This window comes from Hyla sarda, chromosome 3 (genome assembly GCF_029499605.1).
Source record: "Hyla sarda isolate aHylSar1 chromosome 3, aHylSar1.hap1, whole genome shotgun sequence".
Lineage (NCBI taxonomy): Eukaryota > Metazoa > Chordata > Amphibia > Anura > Hylidae > Hyla > Hyla sarda.
In genome coordinates, this window is record NC_079191.1 from 298,328,411 (window position 1) to 298,353,663 (window position 25,253).

At 41.3% G+C, this 25,253-nt stretch overlaps 1 protein-coding gene across 3 annotated transcripts in view; it reads right to left on the bottom strand.

Annotated features, from left to right (window-relative positions):
* FMN2 (formin 2) overlaps positions 1 to 25,253 on the bottom strand; it is a 660,180-nt gene that overhangs the window by 262,529 nt on the left and 372,398 nt on the right. Inside the window, exon 10 of one of the 3 annotated variants that reach the window (XR_008891425.1) lies at positions 15,101 to 15,198. The exons of the other annotated variants lie outside the window; for them this stretch is intronic. The gene's annotated coding sequence lies outside the window, so the exon portion shown is untranslated. The remainder of the gene's footprint in view (positions 1 to 15,100; positions 15,199 to 25,253) is intronic. 3 annotated transcript variants of the gene reach the window in all.

A 25,253-nucleotide genomic window follows, 5' to 3' on the forward strand; every position in this document is an offset into this window, starting at 1 on the left:
GTCAAACACCTGTGGGGTGCTAAGGCTCACTGGACCCCTTGTTACGTGCGTTGGGGGGTGTAGTTTTCAAAATGGTATGCCATGTGGTTTTTTTTCTGCTGTTCTGGCACCATAGGGGCTTCCTAAATGTGACATGCCCCCAAAAACCATTTCAGAAAAACTCACTCTCCAAAATCCCATTGTCGCTCCTTCCCTTCTGAGCCCTCTACTGCGCCCGCCGAACACTTGACATACACATATGAGGTATTTCCTTACTTGAGAGAAATTGGGTTACAAATTTTGCGGGGATTTTTCTCCTTTTACCCCTTGTAAAAATTCAAAAACTGGATCTACAAGAACATGCAAGTGTAAAAAATGAAGATTGTGAATTTTCTCCTTCACTTTGCTGCTATTCCTGTGAAACACCTAAAGGGTTAATACACTTACTGAACACTTTTGAATACTTTGAGGGGTGCAATTTTTATAATGGGGTATTTCTACTAAGAAAGCCCTTCAAATCCACTTCAAACCTGAACTGGTCGATGAAAAATTCCGATCTAGAATTTTTTTTGAAAAATTGGAAAATTGCTGCTGAACTTTTAAGCCCTCTGATCTAAGTAAAAACATGTCAACTTTATGATGCAAACATAGAGACATACTGTATTTGTGAATAAAAATATAATTTATTTGGAATGTCTATTTTCCTTACAAGCAGAGAGCTTCAAAGTTAGAAGAATGCAAAATTTTAAATTTTTTCATCAAATGTTGGAATTTTTCACCAAGAAATTACACAAGTATCAACAAAATTTTGCCACTAACAATAAAGTAGAATATGTCACGAAAAAACATTCTTGGAATCAGAATGAAAGGTCAAAGCATCCCAGAGTTATTAATGCTTAAAGTGAAAGTGGTCCGATGTGCAAAAAACCTACAGTGAAAATTGGACTGTCCTTAAGGGGTTAAAAAATCTTAATCCTTCCAGTACTTATTAGCTGCTTAATACTACAGAGGAAATTATTTTCTTTTTGGAACACAGAGCTCTCTGCTGACATCACGAGCACAGTGCTCTCTGCTGACAGCTCTGTATATTTTAGTTACTGTCCAGAGAAGGAGAAAATCCCCATAGCAAACATATGCTGCTCTGGACAGTTCCTAAAATGGACAGAGATGTCAGCAGAGAGCACTGTGCTCGTGATGTCAACAGAGAGCACTGTGTTCCAAAAAAAAAAGAATTTCCTCTGTAGTATTCAGCATCTAATAAGTACTGGAAGTACTCGATTAAGATTTTTTAATAGAAGTAATTTACAAATCTGTTTAACTTTCTGGCACCAGTAGATTTTTAATTTTTTTTTTAAGTTTTCCACTGGAGTACCCTTTTAAGGACCCAGGGTGTATGGGTACGCCCTGGCTCCTTGGTACTTAAGGACCTAGGACGTACCCGGCAGGCACCCCGTGCAAACCCGAGACCCCCCCCCCATATCGGCTCATATCAATTCAGACCAGCGACTTGTGGCGATTCTGGGTCATTCGGGTCTCTTGTGACCCGGTGACCCAGAAAAAAGGGTGAATGGGGCTGTCCAAGACAGCCCCATTCACCCTTACCCAGCAATCTTCTGAATAAGCACATACAAAAGATAAAAAATACATTTCTTCTTCATGGAGTGTCCAGGCACTGCACTAACAACCACCCAGAAAAAAAATCTTATTAGGGTTATCCCAATTGATCATATGCCTGAGCAGGTTCAAACTACAGAAGAAAAAAATAAGTGTTTTTGATGTTTAAACTCTCCACAATCTCACCTAGGGGTCTTAATGAGATGGTTGAAACAGTTTTATAATCAGCTTTTTATCATTATTATTATTATTATCATCCATCCGGATTTTTTATACAGGCACTAATTTTATAAGTTTTATGTTGAACTATTTATAACTGTTTTGGGTGCATGGCATATTGTAGATGAGCTTATGCTCACCAACCATATGCCAGGATATATATGATATAATATACTTCATTCTGGCATTTTTACCCCAGTTATCAATTTAATTTATTACATCATTGCATGATGTTCAGTCATTACTATATTTTATGCAAGGTTTTTTAAATACTAAACCTTGCCGATCAGGATCCAAGCTATGCCTGGACTCCCTTCTGTTAGAGAATTTACCCTCTTTTTATGACACCACCTTGTACTTTCATTAAATAATTATATCTCAATTGTGACCATTATCCTAGTTGCTCTGGCACATCCAGGCTCTCCCGTTCCCTCTGCCCATTTCCCTGGCACTGCAGCAATCTCCTCCTAACATGTAGATCCTGCATGCATCGTGCGCATATCAACTTCGCTAGGACACTCATGGAACATTCAGCTACAGGACACTGTGCCCTCCCACCTCTCCTCTTTGGCATTCTGCAGCGCTGGAGATACACGGGTGGGCTGAACGTATCGGCATTGTTGCTCTCCAGGCATCGCGCAGCACTGTAGTACTGTTGTCATGCTGACATCAAAGCTACAGCTGTTCATCAGCTTTCCTTTGGACTTCATTCATTCATAAATTGCAAGCTGTGTGTTTATAACACAGTGGTGCGATGTAGGGATCAACCGATTATCGGTATGGCCGATATTATCGGCCGATAATCACGATTTTGGGCATTATCGGTATCGGCAATTATCTTGCCGATAAGCCGATAATGCCCCGCCCCCCGCACCGCCCCCACCGCACCGCGACCGCCACCCCCTCGACCCGCCGAACCGCACCTCCGACCCACCGCACCGCGGTATACCGGTATGGATTTTTTCCCATACCGCTATACCGGTCGGGCCCCTCCCCCACCCTCCGAGTGAATAAAAAAATTAAACTTACCCGTAATGGGGGTGGTCCAGGCCATCCTTCCTTCATGTAGTGTCCGGGGGCGTTCTGGGTGGAGGGTGGTCCGGTCCGGGCTGTCCTTCTCCCACGGTCTTCTTCTCCACTCCGGGCAGGCTCCGGCCTAGTACGCTGCATAGACGCAGCTACGCCGTGACGTCAGGTGCGTCGCTGCGCACGGGCGTCACTGCGCAGCGACGTCTATGCAGCGTACTAGGCCGGAGCCTGCCCGGAGTGGAGAAGAGGCCCGCCGGAGAAGAAGGACAGCCCGGACCGGACCACCCTCCTCCCGGAACGCCCCCGGACACTACAGGAACGATGGATGGATGGCCCGGAGCACCCTGGCAGGTAGGGGAGAGAAGCGGGTGGTGGCGGCGGCGGCCTATGGCCCCGCAAAAGCCACTGCAGATCATTGATTTAAAGCGCCCGCTTTAAATCAATGATCTGCAGCGGTGTCGCAGGGGGTTAAATAGCCGATAACTTATACCGGAATATCGGTATAAGTTATCGGCTATCGGCCCTAACCTGCACCGATTATCGGTATCGGCCCTAATGCGATGGACTTGCATATATCTTCATTAAAATATAATATATGTGATCTGACATCAGTGCACTCTACTCAATGATAAGATCTTGCTTTTATTTGTTTATATGGAAGTTTTTAAATGATGTGTTATGTAATTCCTGTGTTATGTAACTCCTGTGACTCTATGACCCATTAGTAATTACACCAGGTCTTATATATAGAGTTTGTTTTTAAAACCACCATGCCTGATGAAGAGCCCTGCTCGGGCTCGAAACTTGTTGTTGCACTACAAATAAATTCCACTGTTCTTTCTTGTACACTCATCCTGTGTGGTCTGGACTGTTATTTACAAGAGGAGAAGCGCCTGGCAAAAACACGTCATGTGTGTCATGTAAACTTTTACTATTTTTTTATTGTTTTTGGCGCAAATATTTGGTAAGTTTTAAATATGTAACCCGATGTGTGCTTTACCAGCTGAGCTCCATTGAACTCAATAACTATAAAGACGGCTGATTTTTTTTTTACCTCAATACAGCCAAAAAAGTACAAAACAATGTGTGAATGTAACCTCATACTGCATATTACCTCATACTAGATGCTCCACAAATAACCAGTATATCATATTTCATGACCACCATGTGAAAAACACATAACTTAAGGGCACTGTCAGATTCAAAAACTCTTTACATATTGTCCATCTTGGCAAAACATTAACCTTCCTAATATACTTCATTAGAAAATTTGATTTCCTTTTAATATAAATCATGGCTTATAAAAACACCACTAGGGGTCCCCATATCATCCAGAACATAATCCTGTCCAGCAGCAGCATCTCTGTTCATCTCAAATCCAATGTGAGAGTGGGACTATCACTCCTCTGTGCTTACTCCTGTCTTATCAGACTGCAACATGTAAACAGAGAGGAGCAAGTTACAGAGCAGCCTGCCGTGATTGGATGAAGAGATTCAGCACAGCACAGCAGACTCAGGGAGAAAGTCATGCAGAGTGAGGACACACCCTGTCCAGATTATTGAATGAAAAACCAAGTGAACAACAGAAAGAAGGTATTTTTTAGATAAATATAGGTGCTATACACATAGGGGAGATCAAAACCTGTCCAGAGGAAAACTCAGCAACTCAGCAACTTTTCCTATGGAAAGGTTTTGATAAATCACCCCCATAAAGAATATGTACATGATCAGGATTAGGTACTATATTACTGTATGCCAAATACAAAAAAAATAAAAAAACACATATATATCCTATTAATTTATCAGCAGAGCTATAATAGGCAAATGCAACCATGCCTGACCCAGTCTCGTACTCTAAACTATGACACAACCATGAAGCACTTCTATTAACTACTTAACAACACAAAACAGCTTAGTCACACAAATGTTGTAAACTATGTAAACTGTTGTAGACTGTGCTTCAGAAGCTGTAACATTAGTGTACCTCACAATGTGGTCTTTGCCCCATTGCTTATTTTTAGCAGCATTCAAAATTACTTTGTCTCAGATTCTCAGAGTTGGTCTGTGAACATAACCCTAATTGCCTGTTTATAGATTTTTAGTTTTCACTATTCATAGTAACATCTTATTTTTTTCCTATAGAGAAGATTAAAGGGGTACTCCGCCCCTAGACATCTTATCCCCTATCCAAAGGATAGGGGATAAGATGTCAGATTGCCAGGGTCCCGCTGCTGGGGACCCCGGGGATCGCTGCTGCAGCACCCCGCTATCATTACTGCACAGAGTGAGATAGCTCTGCACGTAATGACGGGCAATACAGGGGCCGGAGCATTGTTAGGTCACGGCTCCGCCCCTCGTGACATCACGGCCCGCCCCCGTCAATACAAGTCTATGGGAGGGGGCGTGGCAGTCGTCACGCCCCATGCCATAGACTTGCATTAAGGGGACGGGCAGTGATGTCATAGTTACATAGTTAGTTACATAGTTAGTACGGTCGAAAAAAGACATATGTCCATCAAGTTCAACCAGGGAATTAAGGGGTAGGGATGTGGCGCGATATTGGGGAAGGGATGAGATTTTATATTTCTTCATAAGCATTAATCTTATTTTGTTCCAGGAATGTATCTAATCCTGTTTTAAAGCTGTTAATTGTTCCTGCTGTGACCAGTTCCTGAGGTAGACAGTTCCATAAATTCACAGTCCTCACGGTAAAGAAGGCGTGTCGCCCCTTGAGACTAAACTTTTTCTTCTCCAGATGGAGGGAGTGCCCCCTCGTCCTTTGGGGGGGTTTAACCCGGAACAGTTTTTCTCCATATTTTTTGTATGGGCCATTAATATACTTATATACGTTTATCATATCCCCCCTTAAACGTCTCTTCTCAAGACTAAACAATTGTAACTCCTTTAATCGCTCCTCATAGCTAAGATGTTCCATGCCCCATATTAGTTTAGTCGCGCGTCTCTGCACCCTTTCCAACTCCGCAGTGTCCCTTTTATGGACAGGTGACCAAAACTGAACAGCATATTCCAGGTGAGGCCGTACCAATGCTTTATAAAGGGGGAGTATTATGTCCCTGTCCCTTGAGTCCATGCCTCTTTTGATACATGACAATATCCTGCCGGCTTTGGAAGCAGCAGCCTGACATTGCATGCTATTCTGTAGTCTGTGATCTACAAGTACACCCAGATCCTTCTCTACCAGTGACTCTGCCAGTTTAATCCCCCCTAAGACATACGATGCATGCAGGTTATTAGTACCCAGATGCATAACTTTACATTTATCCACATTGAACCTCATTTGCCAAGTGGATGCCCAGACACTTAGTCTATCCAAGTCATCTTGTAACTTATGCACATCCTCTATAGACTGTACCGTGCTACAAAGCTTGGTGTCATCTGCAAAGATAGAAACAGAGCTGTTAATACCATCCTCTATATCATTGATAAATAAATTAAACAACATCATGAGAGGCGGAACCATGACGTCACGCTGCTCCGGTCCCTGTATCGCCCGTCATTACAGTAATGATGGCGGGGTGCCACAGCGGCGATCCCCGGGGTCCCCAGCAGCAGGACCGCGGCGATCTAACATCTTATCCCCTATCCTTTGGATAGGGGATAAGATGCCAGGGGCGGAGTACCCCTTTAAGACTAGAGATGAGCGAACTTTAGAAAAATTCAATTTGGCTGATATGCCGAATTTTTCTAAAAAATTTGGTTTAATCCTTATTTATTTGCGGCGAACCTATATTATATACGGCTATTTCTGGCCAACAGAGAGGGGTGTAGAACACTTTGCTATGTACTAACACGCTTATGGAGTGTGCTGGAGTAATCAAATAATACTGTTATTCAGTATGACATGCAGATTACCGTCATCGCTATTAGAATAACTGACAGAGCCAGGAGCTGGCATCTGTATGAGGAGACCATATAGTGGCTGAATGCGGAGATGTTGGCAGCATGAGGAGACCATATAGTTGCGGAATGACACAGCCTTGAGCTGGCAGCAGCATGAGTAGACACTAGGGCTTCACAATCCCTAAGATTAAAAGATTAATTCTGAAATTTAAATTGAAGATTTAATTTAGCTAATGCTACCATCAAATTTTTTAGGCCCAGGCCGCCGCCGCAGCATCAGTAAATCTTATATTGGCTGAATGACACAGCCTGGAGGTGGCTGAATCATGAAGAGACCATATAGTGTCTGAATGGCACAGCCTAGAGGTGGCTGAATCATAAGGAGACACAGCCTGGAGTTGGCGGCAGATGAGGAGACAATGAGGCCTCACAATCTCTAAGAAAAAAATATGAATTTTGACATTTTTATTGAAGATGTATGGTACCTAGTGCTACCATAAACATATATATAGGTAATGCCCTGGGCCCAGCAGCATCACTAAACCATGTAGTTCCTGAATGACACAGACTGGAGCTGACTGAAGCATCTGTAAACCATATATTGGATGAATGACACAGCCCGGAGGTGGCTGAAGCATGTGGAGACCATATAGTGTCTGAATAGCACAGCCTGGAGGTGGCTGCAGCATGAGGAGACCATTTAGTGGCTAAATGACACAGCGTGGAGGTGTTGGCCGCACGAGGACACCATATTCTGGCTGAATGACACAGCTTGGATGTGGCTGAAGCATGAGGAGACCATATAGTGGCTGAATGACACAGCATGGAGGTGTTGGCAGAATGAGGAGACCATATAGGCACTGAATGACACAGCCTGGAGCTGGCAGCAGCATGAGTAGACACTAGGGCTTCACAGTCCCTAAGATTAAAAGATTAATTTTGAAATTTAATTTGAAGATTTATGGTAGCTAGTGCTACCATAAAAAAATTTTTGGCCCAGGACCAGCAGCATCAGTAAACCATATTTTGGCTTAATGGCACAGCCCAGAAGCATGAGGAGACCATTGGAATTTAAGATTTTTAAATAAAGACAAAAACACCAAGAGCGCTCCATAGTGCAATTAAAAGAGGGTGAAATACGCATAAACTATTGAAATGTGCTTACCCGGGTGGTTGTGCTGACAAGCAGGTACAACAATGGTAAAGATGTAATTCCAAAGTGCAGCCGATCCCTACCACCAACTCATGGTGTCCAAATGTCCAACAAGAACCTCCAAACCACTTAGGGATTCTCCAGGCGCAAGCAAAGGATAGCGGCAATAGATATGGCAGCAGTGCTTAATAATAAGATCAGGTAAGTATAACCGAGGTATTTAATAGGAAATAGAACAACGCGTTTCAACACCAGGACTGGCGTCTTCCTCAGGTGCAGACAAGACAAGGACACATATCAGATATATATACAAAAAAAGTACCGTATTGCGGGAGACAATTAGCTCACGTCACGCCATGAGACCGGGTTCCAGGAGTTAGGCGGAAGTGAAGCACAGGTCAGACGGACAGGACGGAAGCTGTCATGAATACAAAAAGGTATGTTACGTTAAACATATAACAATAATATATTAAAAAAGGGATAAATTGTAAAAACAAACAATAAGAACGGTACATCAATGACACATAAGGAAAAATGCTCACATCATCCCTCTTATGCTGTGTTTTCAATCGTTTCATTTAACCCGTCTGGGTACAGGCATTTAAGCTTATAAATTCAATAAGATTCTTTGTTAATTAGTTTCTGAAAGCGATTACGAGCCTCTTTCGGTATTACATCCATTATATAAGGCTTTAGTAGCTCAGGGTTATTTTCATGTATATGCGCAAAATGCCGCGATACACTATGTAAAGGGAACCCTTTCTGAATATTGAACCAGTGAGTATTCATGCGGGACCACACCGTCTGAACGGTACTGCCTACATATTGTAATTTTCACGGACATTCTAATAAGTAGACAGCATAGTCAGTTTCATAATTGCAATCAGTCTTCATAAAAAACAATTCATTAGTGATGTTGGATCGAAAACTACTGCAATTGTCCTGGATAATATTACAGCATAGGCAACACGATTTATTGCACTTTTTATTACATTTTTGTTTTTCAGATTTTTTAAAAAACATGTTAACACTGGCATTTTTCAGTTTACTAGGTGGCAGGTAATTCCGAAGGGACATAGGTTTTCTAAAAGTAATACGTGGGTGAGCAGGTACTAGATCTTTTAAAATGGGGTCACATTTGACATTTGACCAATGTTTAGTTAAAATCCTCCTAACAGATCCTGAGGCACAGTTAAAGGTAGTCAAAAAATTATGTTTAATATCAATATTCTGAATATTATCAGTAGATTTATTTTTTGTCTGTGCAAGTTCTATTTGTTTAAGGTTTTTTGTTTTATTATAGGCTTGTGTCAGGATCTGTTTAGGATACCCCTTTTCCATGAATCTCTTACGTAAAATACATGATTGTATTTTAAAATCGGCACCATCCGAACAGTTTTTACGTATTCTCAGATATTGGCCATAAGGCACATTTCTCAGCCATTTAGGGTAGTGACAGCTTCGATAATCTAGGAAGCTGTTCACATTCACAGTTTAAAAAAACGTTTTAGTCTTTAACGTGCCATAGTGATCTTTAAAAATCTCTAAATCAAGAAACTGTACGGATGATTCTGAAAAATGTGGTGTAAAAGTGAGCCCATATGCGTTATTATTAATAAAAGCAACAAAATCTAGTGCTTGTTGATAAGTACCGGTCCACAAAATAAATAAATCATCAATGTACCGTCTAAAAAAATATATGTAGTTGAAAAAAGGGGAATCAGGCTGTGTGATAAAAAGGGACACGAATCGCCCCATAAATAGATTCGCATAACTTGGGGTGAAACGAGTCCCTAACGCACAGCCTTTAACCTGTCTGAAAATCTGACTATTAAAATCAAAACAGTTATGTTCTAAAATGAACTGAATCCCCTCAATTAAAAACTTGCACTGGTCCATATTCAAATATTCATTAGGTCTTAAATAATGTAGAATGGCCTGGATTCCTAAGGTGCTGTCGATATTCGAATACAGTGCTGACACATCTAAAGTAAGAAAAGCATAATTAATAGGGATCTCTAATAAATTGAGTTCTCTAATCAGCTGTGTTGAATCTTTTAAATATGCGGGTAACTGTACTACTAAAGGTTGTAAAAATAAATCCATGTAATGTGACAAGTGTCCAGTAATCTTCTCCGCCTATACCGATAACTCATGTCGAAGTAAAACCTGTATCCCAATTCTACCCGGTTCATCATTGGGGAGGTTGTCTTGAAACTTTTTATCACATGATGGCGAATGATTTTCGATCATTAACAGTAGATCCCCTTTCCTATACTGACAATCTGACCCCCTTAGAATGCAGGGCGATTAGGTCTCTGCAATCTAATCCTGAATTGATCATACGCCCTGCTGATAAGGGGGGAGGGATAATCCTTTTGGACAAATTAGCATATGTTAAGGAGGCAGCTAATATTTTATCTGATACACATTATTATGCACTTTTATCACATGACCCCTCTCCTGAGCACTTTGCACTTTATTGCAATCTAATTGATAGGGCTGATAAATTAAAACTATTGAATAAAAAAGAAAAGAGTTTTTTGAAAATCACATCATATCAATTAGCCACTTTTTATTATTTACCCAAAGTGCACAAGTGTACCACTAGTCCTCCTGGTCGCCCGATTATATCGGGGATTGGGTCGATTACTGGACACTTGTCACATTACATTGATTTATTTTTACAACCTTTAGTCGTACAGTTACCCGCATATTTAAAAGATTCAACACAGCTGATTAGAGAACTCAATTTATTAGAGATCCCTATTAATTATGCTTTTCTTACTTTAGATGTGTCAGCACTTCATTCTAATATCGACAGCACCTTAGGAATCCAGGCCATTCTACATTATTTAAGACCTAATGAATATTTGAATATGGACCAGTGCAAGTTTTTAATTTAGGGGATTCAGTTCATTTTAGAACATAACTGTTTTGATTTTAATAGTCAGATTTTCAGACAGATTAAAGGCTGTGCGTTAGGGACTCGTTTCGCCCCAAGTTATGCAAATCTATTTATGGGGCGATTAGAGTTCCTTTTTATCACACAGCCTGATTCTCCTTTTTTCAACTACATATATTTTTTTAGACGGTACATTATTTATTTATTTTGTGGACCGGTACTTATCAACAAGCACTAGATTTTGTTGCTTTTATTAATAATAACGCATATGGGCTCACTTTTACACCACATTTTTTTGAATCATCCGTACAGTTTCTTGATTTAGAGATTTTTAAAGATCACTATGGCACGTTAAAGACTAAAACGTTTTTTAAAACTGTGGATGTGAACAGCTTCCTAGATTATCGAAGCTGTCACTACCCTAAATGGCTGAGAAATGTGCCTTATGGCCAATATCTGAGAATACGTAAAATCTGTACGGATGGTGCCGATTTTAAAATACAATCATGTATTTTACGTAAGAGATTCATGGAAAAGGGGTATCCTAAACAGATCCTGACACAAGCCTATAATAAAACAAAAAACTAAATTTTTAACTAAACATTGGTCAATTGTCAAATGTGACCCCATTTTAAAAGATCTAGTACCTGCTCACCCACGTATTACTTTTAGAAAACCTATGTCCCTTCGGAATTACCTGGCACCTTGTAAACTGAAAAATAATGCCAGTGTTAACATGTTTTAAAAAAAATCTGAAAAACAAAAATGCAACAAAAAGTGCAATAAATCGCGTTGCCTATGCTGTAATATTATCCAGGACAATTGCAATAGTTTTCGATACAACATCACTAATGAATTGTTTTTTATGAAGACTGACTGCAATTGCGAAACGGACTATGCGGTCTACTTATTAGAATGTCTGTGTAAATTACAATATGTGGGCCGCACCGTTCAGACGGTGCAGTCCAGCATGAATACTCACTGGTTCAATATTCGGAAAGGGTTCACATAGTGTATTGCGCATATACATGAAAATAACCTTGAGCTACTAAAGCTTTATATAATGGATGTAATACCGAAAGAGGCTCGTAATCGCTTTCAGAAACTAATTAACAAAGAATCTTATTGGATTTATAAGCTTAAATGCCTGTACCCGGACGGGTTAAATGAAACGATTGAAAACACAGCATAGAGGGATGATGTGAGCATTTTTCCTTATGTGTCATTGATGTACCGTTCTTATTGTTTGTTTTTACAATATTTCCCTTTTTTAATATATTATTGTTATATGTTTTCGTAACGTACCTTTTTGTATTCATGACAGCTTCCGTCATGTCCGTTTGACCTGTGGTTCACTTCCGCCCAACTCCTGGAACCCGTTCTCATGGCGTGACGTGAGCTAATTGTCTCCCGCAATATGGTACTTTTTTGTATATATATCTGATATGTGTCATTTTCTTGTCTGAACCTGAGGAAGACGCCGGTCCTGGCGTTGAAACGCGTTGTTCTATTTCCTATTAAATACCTCGGCTATACTTACCTGATCTTATTATTAAGCACTGTTGCCATATCTATTGCCGCTATCCTTTGCTTGCACCTGGAGAATCCCTAAGTGGTTTGGAGGTTATTGTTGAAGATTTTTAAATAGAAATGTAAGATTTTGAAATTGAAGATTTTGAAACTGAAATGTTTATTTCCAAGCTTTAGTGTCCCGGGCCCCGGCTTGCGGGTACAAAGGACCACATTTAACAAGGAGTCACATGTCACATGGCAGCACAATGACAGAGCCTGGAGGTGACATCGGTATGAGGAGACCATATAGTGTCTGAATGACTGCCTGAAGTTTGTGGCAGCATGAAGAGACCATTTAGTGGCTGAATGGCACAGCCTGGAGTTTTCTGAAGCATGAGGAGACCATATAGTGGCTGTATGGAACAGCCTGGAGTTGGCTGAAGCATCAGGAGACCATATAGTGGCTGAATGGAACAGCCTGGAGGTGGCTGAAGCATGAGGATACCATATAGTGGCTGAATGAGACCGCCTGGAGGTAGCAGCAGCAGCATCAGGAGTCCTGAAAGTGACTCTAATGCAGAGGAATTTCTGAAACTGGGGACCAGCACCTTAATTCTGTTTTGCAGTATCCATGGCAGCACAATGAGAGAGCCTGGAGGTGGTAGCATTAGCATGAGGAGACCATAGAGCAGCACAATGAGAGAGCCTGGAGGTGGCAGCATCAGCATGAGGAGACCATATGGCAGCACAGTGACAGAGCCTGAAGGTGGTAGCAATAGAATGAGGAGACCATAGAGTAGCACAATGACAGAGCCTCTAGGTGGCAGCAGCAGCATGAGGGCCATGCCAAGTGAGGGTTGAGTCTGGGGAACCCACCGACTGTTGACTGGGTGTGTTGGATGTCACTTGGGATGAAGTGGATGACTGAGTTAACCAATCAATCACAGTTGTTGGGTTGCTGGTCGAGACACGACTGCTAGCTGACACCGGGAGCTCAGACCTCTCACTGCAACTCCGGCTGCCACACGCCCCTACTCTGCTGCGACCTCTGCCTGCGCCTGATGAATTTAGGCCTCTGCCACTGCAGTGTGCACTACTCTGCCTGAAATACTTATTGCGTATATCAGGGGAGTACAATACGTTTCACTATGCTTAAAACAGTATTTGTCTAGAACAGCAGCAGGTGTGTACTATTAGCTATCCTTTCACAGCATATACGCCCTTGACAGATTGACAGGTACAAAATAGTACAATACTTAGATGTAGGTATGTGGTATGCAATTATGAGGGCAGAAAAATGCGCTACAGTACACTTAAAAAAGTACCAGCTGGTGAGTACTTTTGCCTGGACTATCATAGTATGTAGGCCCTTGACAGATTAACAGGTACAAAATAGTACACTACTTAGATGTAAGTATATGGTATCAGGTATGCACTTATGAGGGCAGAAAAATGCGGTACAGTACGCTTAAAAAAATGTATTTTAGTAAAACACCAGCCAGTGATTATTTTTGCCTGGACTTTAACAGTATTTAGGCCCACAATAGATTAGCAGGTAAAAAATTGTACACTACTTAGAGATGTAGTTATGTGGTATGCACTTAGAGGGCAGAAAAATACGCTACAGTACGCTTAAAAATACAAATTTTTGTAAAACACCAGCCGGTGATTACTTTTGCCTGGACTTTCACAGTATGTAGGCCCACGAAAGATTAGCAGATAACAAATAGTACACTTCTTAGAGATATAGGTACGTGGTATGCACTTATGAGGGCAGAAAAATGCGCTAAAGTATGCTTAAAAACTCTGCATTTTTGTAAAACACCAGCCGGTGATTACTTTTGCCTGGACTTTCACAGAATCTAAGCCCTTGATAGAATAACAGGTACAAAATAGTACACTACTTAGATGTACGTATGTGGTATGCAGTTATGCACTTATGAGGGCGGAAAAATGTGGTACAGTACACTTAAAAAAACATTTTTGCACAACACAAGCAGTACTAAACACAAAATTGCACTCTGTGAAAGACTATTAAGAGCAGACTATTATAAGACTATTATAACCAGCAGATGATTTGTTGTGGAACAAAGACACAGAATTGTGCTGAAAAATTATTGCGGCCTCCTCTGCTAAGGTTTATGAAGTTGAGGCAGCTTGTTGAAATGTATGAGGCAACACACAGCTCTCTGCCCCTCTCTATAATACTATGCTGAAGAAAGAAACTGAGGTTAATGGCTGCAGTAAAAATCCTTTTCAGTGAAAAAAACAATGCTCTCCGTCCACGAGAACACTGATGTGACTAGGATGTGAAACGCTACTGGAATTAGCTTTTCTGTGTAACACACAGCGATGTCCGTCCTATCGCTATGCAGTGTAATGAATGATATGACAAGCCGCAAAATGGCTGTCGTATATATAGGGCTGTGACATCATAGGGGTGACTGGCTGCCGATAGGCTGCATCCTGTATGTGATTCAGGGTCAACCCACCTACTTCCCTTACCGCCTTGCCTTCCCAGCCCCATGTACTGACATGTGGATCCGCCATTTTAGATGCCCTGGAGCCTGGACCACAGTAAATAGAGTTTAATGAAGCGATTTGCGTGATAGAATCACTGCGATATTCACATTTAGTGCGAATCAAATATTTCATGAAATTTGTAGCAAATTCGGCTTTGTCAGCTTTGATTCGCTAATCTCTAATTAAGACATTTACAAATAATATTTTGACATAGAATTTAAATACAAAAAGTGAAAAAATTGGAGAGCAGGATAAAAACAGTTGTACCGAAGAAAAAACTCTTTCAATAACAGCCTTTTACTCACATAAATAAGGGGAGTGGAAATCCACACTCCCCTCTTGTGCCATGCCTATCTTCAGATTCAACTGATGGCTTTTCTATTCATCCACATTCAGGTACTCTCTGCACGGACAGGATTAATGAAAAAATTATTTAAAACATGCTTTATAAAACCTTAAAATACTACATACCATTATTTAATGTGATCGATTTCAGGAAGGGTTGCACTACACAATGTAAGTAATGCATACCATCAGTTACCACAACTGAACCCTCTTTGTCAGAAAAACATGGCTATATCTGTGGCATTTAATACTTTGGAAGGCTTCCCCATTCCCCCTCCCTAGAAATTCCAGAAGTGAAGCAAAATTATATTGCCTTTCTATATTGCAGCAGTTAACAGAAGTTATATTATTCCGTATTTATTTATTCCTATACTTATACATTTTTGTTGTGTCCTTTATATTTCCCTACTTTCACCATGAAAAAAGATGCCCCTTACATCCAAAATGGACTTACACAGGCCATCATCAACAGCAGCGGGTTTTGCCAACTTTAGTCTTAGGCACCAAAAAGGTACTAACAACAAAAGGACATTAAACAAAGGTACTAAAAACTATCTTTTCTATATGCTGTCTAACATAGTATAAACACATAATTTTTGTTTTTCTTTAAAGAGTACCTGTCACCAAACTATACTTTTAATATATTGTTTCTTATGTAATTATAAAAAGCTTTTTACTTGCTGTTAAAATTCTCAACCTTTATATGTTTTTAACGTGATTGAATAAACAGCCACTAGGTGGCTCTGTTCTGTTTCCTGTGCAAGTCAAATAGTTTGGTCTCCTGGCCTGGCAGAAGACCAAATTCAGGAAGTGTGTGTGTGGGGCATGGGGAGGCACAGCTCTCACAGGCTTCAGTGACATCGCGCCTGCTAGGGAACACCCACTTTCTCCTGCCAGGAGCTCACACAATGTGGAGGGGTGTTAGGAGCAGTTAGGGAATTTAATTTAAATTAGTTTAGAAAATATGGTTTGATGACAGGTACTCTTTAACTAAATCTACAAAAAGAGCTTTTAAAGTGTTCTTTTTAATACAATTTCAGTATAGATAGAATTTTTTAAAGTTTCACATGCTAGTCTTATCCTGCTGGCTTTAGAATTGCCAAATTTATTATGAGGCACATGGCTCTCAAAATAACATTCACATTCTTGTCAGCCCTGTGTGCCTCTGACTGAAATCTAATCCAGCTAGGAGCTTGTCGGAAAATCACACTCTGAATATCAAGACTTAAAAGGGGTATTTCACTGGAAAACATTAATTATTATTATTTTAATCAACTGGTGCCAGAAAGTTATACAGATTTGTAAATTACTTGTATTAAAAAATTTTAACCCTTCCAGTACTTTTCATCTGCTATATGTTCCAGAGGAAGTTGTTTTCTTTTTCATTTCCTTTCTGCCTGACCACAGTGCTCTCTGCTGACACCTCTGTCCATTTTAGGAACTGTCCAGAATAGGAGCATATCCCCATTTTTGAGAGTGAGTTTTTCTGAAATGGTTTTTGGGGGGCATGTCACATTTAGGAAGCCCCTATGGTGCCAGAACAGCAGAAAACCCACCACATGGCATACCATTTTGGAAACTACACCCCTCAAGGCATGTAACAAGGGGCCAGTGAGCCTTAACACCCCACAGGTGTTTGATGACTTTTCGGTAAAGTCGGATGTGTAAATGAAAAAAAATGTTTTCACTAAAGTTCAGTTTTTTGCCCAAATTTACCATTTTTATAAAGGGTAATAGGAGAAAATTACCCTCAAAATTTATAACCCCATCTCTTCTGAGTATGGAAATACGCCATGTTAGGACGTAAAATGCTCTGCGGGTGAACTACAATGCTCAGAAGAGAAGGAGTCTCATTTGGCTTTTTGAAAGCAAATTTAGCTGAAATGGTTTTTGGGGGGCATGTCTCATTTAGGAAGCCCTATGGTGCCAGAACAGCAAAAACAAAAACACATGGCATACTATTTTGGAAACTACACACCTCAAGGAACGTAACAACGGGTACAGTGAGCCTTACCACCTCACAGGTATTTCACAACATTTTGTTAAAGTTGGATGTGTAAATGAAAAAAAAAAAATTTTCACTACAATGCTGGTTTTTCCCCAAATTTTACATTTTTACAAGGGGTAATAGTAGAAAATTACCATCAAAATTTGTAACCCCATTTCTTCTGAGTATGGATATACCCCATGTGTGGACGTCAAGTGCTCTGCTGGCGCACTACAATGCTCAGAAGAGGAGGAGCACCATTGAGCTTTTGGATAGTGAATTTGGAAGTCAGGGGCCATGTGCGTTTACAAAGCCCCCCGTGGTTCAAGGACAGTGGTCCCCCCACATGTGACCCCATTTTGGAAACTACACCCCTCACAGAATTTAACCCCTTAAGGACCGGAGGTTTTTCCGTTTTTGCATTTTCGTTTTTTGCTCCTTGCCTTTAAAAAATCATAACTCTTTCAAATTTACACCTAAAAATCCATATGATGGCTTATTTTTTGCGCCACCAATTCTACTTTGTAATGACGTCAGTCATTTTGCCCAAAAATCTATGGTGAAGCGGGAAAAAAAATCATTGTGCGACAAAATTGAAAAAAAAAAACGCTGTTTTGTAACTTTTGGGGGCTTCCGTTTCTACGTAGTACATTTTTCGGTAAAAATGACACCTGATATGTATTCTGTAGGTCCATACGATTAAAATGATACCCTACTTATATAGGTTTGATTTTGTCGGACTTCTGGAAAAAATCATAACTACATGCAGGAAAATTAATACGTTTAAAATTGTCATCTTCTGACCCCTATAACTTTTTTATTTTTCCGTGTATGGGGCGGTATGAGGGCTCATTTTTTGCGCCGTGATCTGAAGTTTTTAACGGTACCATTTTTGCATTGATAGGACTTATTGATCACTTTTTATTCATTTTTAAATGATATAAAAAGTGACCAAAAATGCACTATTTTGGACTTTGGAATTTTTTTGCGCGCACGCCATTGACCGAGCGGTTTAATTAATGATATATTTTTATAATTCGGACATTTCCGCACGCGGTGATACCACATATGTTTATTTTTATTTTTATTTACACTGTGTTTTTTTTTTTATTGGAAAAGGGGGGTGATTCAAACTTTTAATAGGGGAGGAGTTAAATGATCTTTATTCACTTTTTTTTTTCACTTTTTTTTTGCAGTGTTATAGGTCCCATAGGGACCTATAACACTGCACACACTGATCTTCTATGTTGATCACTGGTTTCTCATAAGAAACCAGTGATCAACGATTCTGCCGCATGACTGCTCATGCCTGGATCTCAGGCACTGAGCAGTCATTCGGCGATCGGACAGCGAGGAGGCAGGTAGGGGCCCTCCCGCTGTCCTGTCAGCTGTTCGGGATGCCGCGATTTCACCGCGGCTATCCCGAACAGCCCACTGAGCTAGCCGGGATGCTTTCGGTTTCACTTTAGACGCGGCGTTCAACTTTGAACGCCGCGTCTAAAGGGTTAATAGCGCGCGGCACAGCGATCAATGCCGCGCGCTATTAGCCACGGGTCCCGGCCGTTGTTAGAGGCCGGGCCCGACCCGCTATGACGCGGGGCCACGCCGTGGCCCCGCGTTATAGATCGGGAGTGGACACATGACGTTCCAGTACGTCATGTGTCCTTAAGGGGTTAATAAGGGGTGCAGTGAGTATTTACACTCCACTGGCGTTTGACAGATCTTTGGAACAGTGGGCTGAGCAAATGAAAAATAAAATTTTTCATTTTCACAGACCACTGTTCCAAAAATCTGTCAGACACCTGTGGGGGATAAAAGCTCACTGTACCCCTTATTACATTACGTGAGGGGTGTAGTTTCCAAAATGGGGTCACATGTGGGAGGGGTCCATTGTTATGGCACTACGGGGGCTTTGTAAACACACGTGGCCTTCAATTCCGGACAAATTTTCTCTTCAAAATCCCAATGGCGCTCCTTCTCTCCTGAGCATTGTAGTTTGCCAGCAGAGCATTTTACATCCACATATGGGGTATTTATATACTCACGAGAAATGGGGTTACAAATTTTGGGGGGCTTTTTTCCTATTTTCCATTGTGAAAATGAAAAATTTAGGGTAATGCCAGTATTTAAAGTGCACTATACCTCTTGTTAAGTTCCATGAGGGGTGTAGTTACCAAAATGGTGTCACATGTGGGTATTTATTTTTTGGCGTTTATTTCAGAACCGCTGTAAAATCAGCCACCCCTGTGCAAATCACCAATTTAGGCCTCAAATGTACATAGTGAGCTCTTACTCTTGAGCCTTGTTGTGTGCCCGCAGAGCATTTTACATATGGGGTATTTCCGTACTCAGGAGAAATTGCGTTACAAATTTTGGGAATCTTTTTTTTCCTTTTACCTCTTGTGAAAATAAAAAGTAAAGGGCAACACCAGCATGTTAGTGTAAAATTTATTTTTTACACTAACAAGCTGGTGTAGACCCCAACTTTTCCTTTTCATAAGGGGTAAAAAGAGAAAAAGCCCCCCAATATTTGTAGTTCAATTTCTCCCGAGTACGGAAATACCCCATATGTGGCACTAAACTGTTTCCTTGAAATACGACAGGGACCGATGTGAGAGAGCGCCATGCGCATTTGAGGACTAAATTAGGGATTGCATAGGGGTGGACATAGGGGTATTCTACGCCTGTGATTCCCAAACAGGGTGCCTCCAGCTGTTGCTAAACTCCCAGCATGCCTGGACACTGCTGTACAATAATTTTTTCATTTTTATTGGGGGGACAGTGTAAGGGGGTGTATATGTTGTGTTTTATCCTTTATTAGGTGTTAGTGTAGTGTAGTGTTTTTAGGGTACATTCACATTGGCGAAGGTTTTCAGTGAGCTTACCGCTAGGAGTATGCGCTGTTGGGAAAAATTTGCCGCAGCTCATACTTGAAGCAGGAAACTTACTGTAACCCTTCCCGTGTGAATGTACTCTGTACGTTCACATGGGGGGGGGGGGGGGGCAAACCTCCAGCTGTTTCAAAACTACAACTCCCAGCATGCACTGACAGACCGTGCATGCTGGGAGTTGTACTTTTGCAACAACTGGAGGCACACTGGTTGGAAAATCTTCAGTTAGGTTCTGTTACCTAACTCAGTATTTTCCAACCAGTGTGCCTCCAGCTGTTGCAAAACTACAACTCCCAGCATGTGCTGATCACCGAAGCGCATGCTGGGAGATGTAGTTATGCAACAGCTGGAGGTACGCAACTACAACTCCCAGCATGGCGAGACAGCTGTTTGGGCATGCTGGGATTTGCAGTTTTGCAACATCTGAAGGGCTACAGTTTAGAAACCACTGCACAGTGATCTCCAAACTGTGACCCTCCAGCTGTTGCAAAACTGCAAATCCCAGCATGCCCAGACAGCTAACTGCTATGTAGGCATGATGAGAGTTGTAGTTTTGCAAGATCTATAGGGCCACAGTTCACTGCAGAGTGATATCCAAACTGTAGCCCTCCAGCTGTTGAAAAACTACAAATCCCAGCATGACAGGTGTCTGGGTATGCTGGGAGTTGTAGTTTTGCAACATCTGGAGGGCAACAGTGTAGAGACCACTGTATAGTGGTCTCGGACTGTAGCCCTCTAGATGTTGCTAGGCAATTTACCGCCTTCCGTCGGATCCATGGAGCCAGCTGCACGACATCGCCGTCCACTGATCTCCGACACCGATCGTCGCCCGCAGCGTAAGTGGACCTCGGCGTCGGTCCTCTATCATTTCCCCGTTCTGCCCCGCCTATTGTGGGTGGGCAGAACGGGGAAAACTAAAGTTAACCCCCCCCACACCCCCGGTCTGCTATTGGACGTCGCTTATAGATGCCCAATAGCAGGGACAGGAGGGGTGGCACCCCTGCCACCTCACTCCTATCCCTTCAGGGGGATCGTGGGTGTCTTAGACATCCGCGATCCCCCTTATATACCGGGTCACCATAGACCTGTAATGACCCGGAATCGCATAAATCACAAGTGTGAATTCACTTGCGATTTGCGCCGATCGCCGACATCGGAGGGTCTGATGACACTGGTATTTGCGTTGGGTGCCTGCTGATCGAAATTCCCATGGGCGTACAGGTACGCCCTTGGTCCTTAAGTACCAGGGAGCAAAGGCCCTTGGTCCTTAACAGGTTAAAGGGGTACTCGCATGGAAAACTTTTTTTTAAATCAACTGGTGCCAGAAAGTTAGAGATTTGTAAATTACTTCTAGTTAAAAATCTTAATCTTTCCAGTACTTTTTAGGGTCTGTATACTACAGAGGAAATGGTTTTCTTTTTGGAACACAGAGCTCTCTGCTGACATCATGACCACAGTGCTCTCTGCTGACATCTCTGTCCATTTTAGGTACTGTCCAGAGCAGCGTTTGATATGGGGATTTTCTCTTACTCTGGACAGTTCTAAAAATGGACAGAGATGTCAGCAGAGAGCACTGTGGTCATGATGTCAGCAGAGAGCTCTGTGTTCCAAAAAGAAAACCATTTCCTCTGTAGTATTCCGCAGCTTATAAGTATTGGAAGGATTAAGATTTTTTAATAGAAGTAATTTACAAATCTGTTTAACTTTCTGGCACCAGTTGATTTAAAAAAAAAAAGTTTTCCACGGGAGTACCCCATTTAGGACTGAGCATTTTTCCGTTTTTGCACTTAAATTTTTTCCTCCTTACCTTAAAAAAATCATAACCCTTTCAATCAATTTTGTCGTACTTCTGGAAAAAATCATAACTACATGCAGTAAAATGTATACGTTTAAAATTGTCATCTTCTGTCCCCTATAACTTTTATATTTTTTCCGCCTACGGGGAGGTATGAGGGCTAATTTTGTGCCGTGATCTGGTTTTTAGCTGTACTATTTTTGTATTGATCGGACGTTTTGATTGTCATTGATCAGTGATTCTGCCGCTTAACTGGATGCCTGGATCTCAGGCACTGAGCAGTCATTCGGCAATCGGACAGCGAGGAGGAAGGTATGAGACCCTCCTGCTGTCTCCTACAGCTGTTCGGGGTGACGTGATTTCGCCGCTGCGATCCCGAACAGCTCCCTGAGCTAACCGGCAACGTTTTAGTTTCACTTTAGACACGGCGATCAACTTTGAACGCTCCGTCTAAAGGGTTAATAGTACGCGGAAGCGCGATCAATGCTGTACGCTATTAGCCCCGGGTCCCGGCCATTGTTAGAGGCCGGGCCCGACCCGCTGTGGCCCGGCGTTATAGAACGGGAGCGGACTCAGGGCGTACAGGTACGCCCTAAGTCCTTAAGGAGTTAAAGGGGTTATCAACCATAAGGTGATTTTAGTACATATCTGCCAGGCTATCTGGGTATTTCCTGTTGGAGTTTGGTCTCTTAAACTGCACATCCTATAGTTCCATGCCTGTAAGTGTGAAGTTACATTCCTCCCTCTCACATATCAGCCACCCCACCCATTGCAGCCCAAATAAGATCAAAAGATCAGTGTTTTCTTTTCAGGGTGCCAACAGCTGTTGCAAAATTATCTCTCTGTCGCTCCATCCATTAAAGCAGGACTGGCTCCCTTTGCACAACTGACTAGTGATGTCAGGTCTAGATGCATTGCAACCTGGGAAATTCCTGGACATGAGTAATTTTGTATGCTGTTAAAAATAAATATTGGGGCGAAAATCACATAGGAATTGCGAGACCACCGTCACACACAGGTACAGACACTATGTTATGAACAACACTAACTTTACAGCCCCTGTAGCATAGTCAAACAAAAATGAAATTCCGGGAATACCCTTTTAACCCCTTAAGGACCAAGCCCATTTTCACCTTAGGGACCAGAGCATTTTTTGCACATCTGACCACTGTCACTTTAAGCATTAACTCTGGGATGCTTTTACTTATAAATTTGATTCCAAGATAGTTTTTTCGTCACATATTTAACTTTAACATAGTGGGAAATTTTGGTTGAAACTTGCATTATTTCTTGGTGAAAAATTCCCAAATTTCATGAAAAATTTGAAAATGTTGCATTCTTTTAACTTTGAAGCTCTCTGCTTGTAAGGAAAATAGACATACCATATAAATTATATATTGATTCACATATACAATATTCTGCTTTATGTTACATTATAAAGTTGACATGTTTTTACTTTTGAGATGAGAGAAACAAAAGCCGACCCTTGTGGAGTATCGCTTGCAACAAGGATACCGGGGAGGCGGAGGGTAAATCACTGCTTACCACAGGAGGTTGTGTACCGACATACACAACAATAGTAATCGTATGTAGATCAAACATGCCCGTCTGCAGACTTCCTGGAACTTGGACTGAGAGTGGATAGGACTTCGTAGGAGCAGGAATTCCGGCGCTGATCAAGGCAAGGAGTAACGGAGGTAGTAGTACCAACCATATGGTTTATTAACCACAATGCAGCACGTTTCACTGCGCATGTACCCAGAAAGATTAGCAGAATTGGAGTTATTTAGTTTAGAAAAAAGAAGACTTAGGGGAGACATAATAACTATGTATAAATAGATCAGGGGACAGTACAGAGATCTCTCCCATGATCTATTTATATCCAGGACTGTATCAATAACAAGGGGGCATCCTCTACGTTTAGAGGAAAGAAGGTTTCTACACCAGCACAGACGGGGGTTCGTTATTGTAAGAGCAGTGAGATTGTGTAATTCTCTGCCTGAGGAGGTGGTCATGGTGAACTCTTTAACCCCTTCATGACCCAGCCCATTTTCACCTTCAGGACCTGGGCATTTTTTGAAAATCTGACCACTGTCACTTTAAACATTAATAACTCTGGAATGCTTTTACTTATCATTCTGATTCCGAGATTGTTTTTTCGTGACATATTCTACTTTATGTTATTGGTAAAAATGTCACTGATATTTGCATCCTTCTTGGTAAAAAATATAAAAATTTCATGAAAATTTTGAAAATTTAGCATTTTTCTAACTTTGAAAGTCTCTGCTTGAAAGGAAAATGGATATTCCAAATAAATTACATATTGATTCACATATACAATATGTCTACTTTATGTTTGCATAAAAAAAAATTGACAAATTTTTATTTTTGGAAGACATCAGAGGGCTTCAAAGTTCCGCAGCAATTTTCCAATTTTTCTCAAGATTTTCAAAATCGTAATTTTTCAGGGCCCAGTTCAGGTTGGAAGTGGATTTTAAGGGTCTTCATATTAGAAATACCCTACAAATGACCCCATTATAAAAACTGCATCCCCCAAAGTATTCAAAATGACATTCAGTAAGTGTTTTAACCCTTTAGGTGTTTCACAGGAATAGCAGCAAAGTGAAGGAGAAAATTCTAAATCTTCATTTTTTACACTCGCATTTTCTTGTAGACCCAATTTTTGAATTTTTACAAGGGGTAAAAGGAGAGAAATCACCCTAAAATTTGTAACCCAATTTCTCTCGAGTAAGCACATACCTCATATGTCTATGTAAAGTGTTTGGCGGGCGCAGTAGAGGGCTCAGAAGGTAAGGAGCGACAATGGGATTTTGGAGAGTGAGTTTTTCTGAAAGGGTTTTTGGGGGGCATGTCCCATTTAGGAAGCCCCTATGGTGCCAGAACAGTGGACCACATGTGACCCCATTTTGGAAACTATACCCCTCATGGAATTTAATAAGGGGTGCAGTGAGCATTTACACCCCACTGGTGTTTGACAGATATTTGAAACGGTGGACTGAGCAAATGAAAATTTTTATTTTTCATTTTCACAGACCACTGTTCCAAAAATCTGTCATACGCCAGTGGAGTGTAAATGCTCACTGCACCCCTTATTACATTCCGTGAGGGGTGAAGTTTCCAAAATGGGGTCACATATGGATATTTATTGTTTTGCGTTTGTCAGAACTGCTGTAACAATCAGCCACCCCTGTGCAAATCGCCTCAAATGTACATGGTGCACTCTCCCTTCTGGGCCTTGTTGTGCGCCCCCAGAGCACTTTGCGCCCACATATGGAGTATCTCCATACTCGGGAGAAATTGCATTACAAATTTAGAGGGTCTTTTTTCCCTTTTACCTCTTGTGAAAATGAAAAGTATAGGGCAACACCAGCATGTCAGTGTAAAAAATTTATTTTTTTACACTAACATGCTGGTGTAGA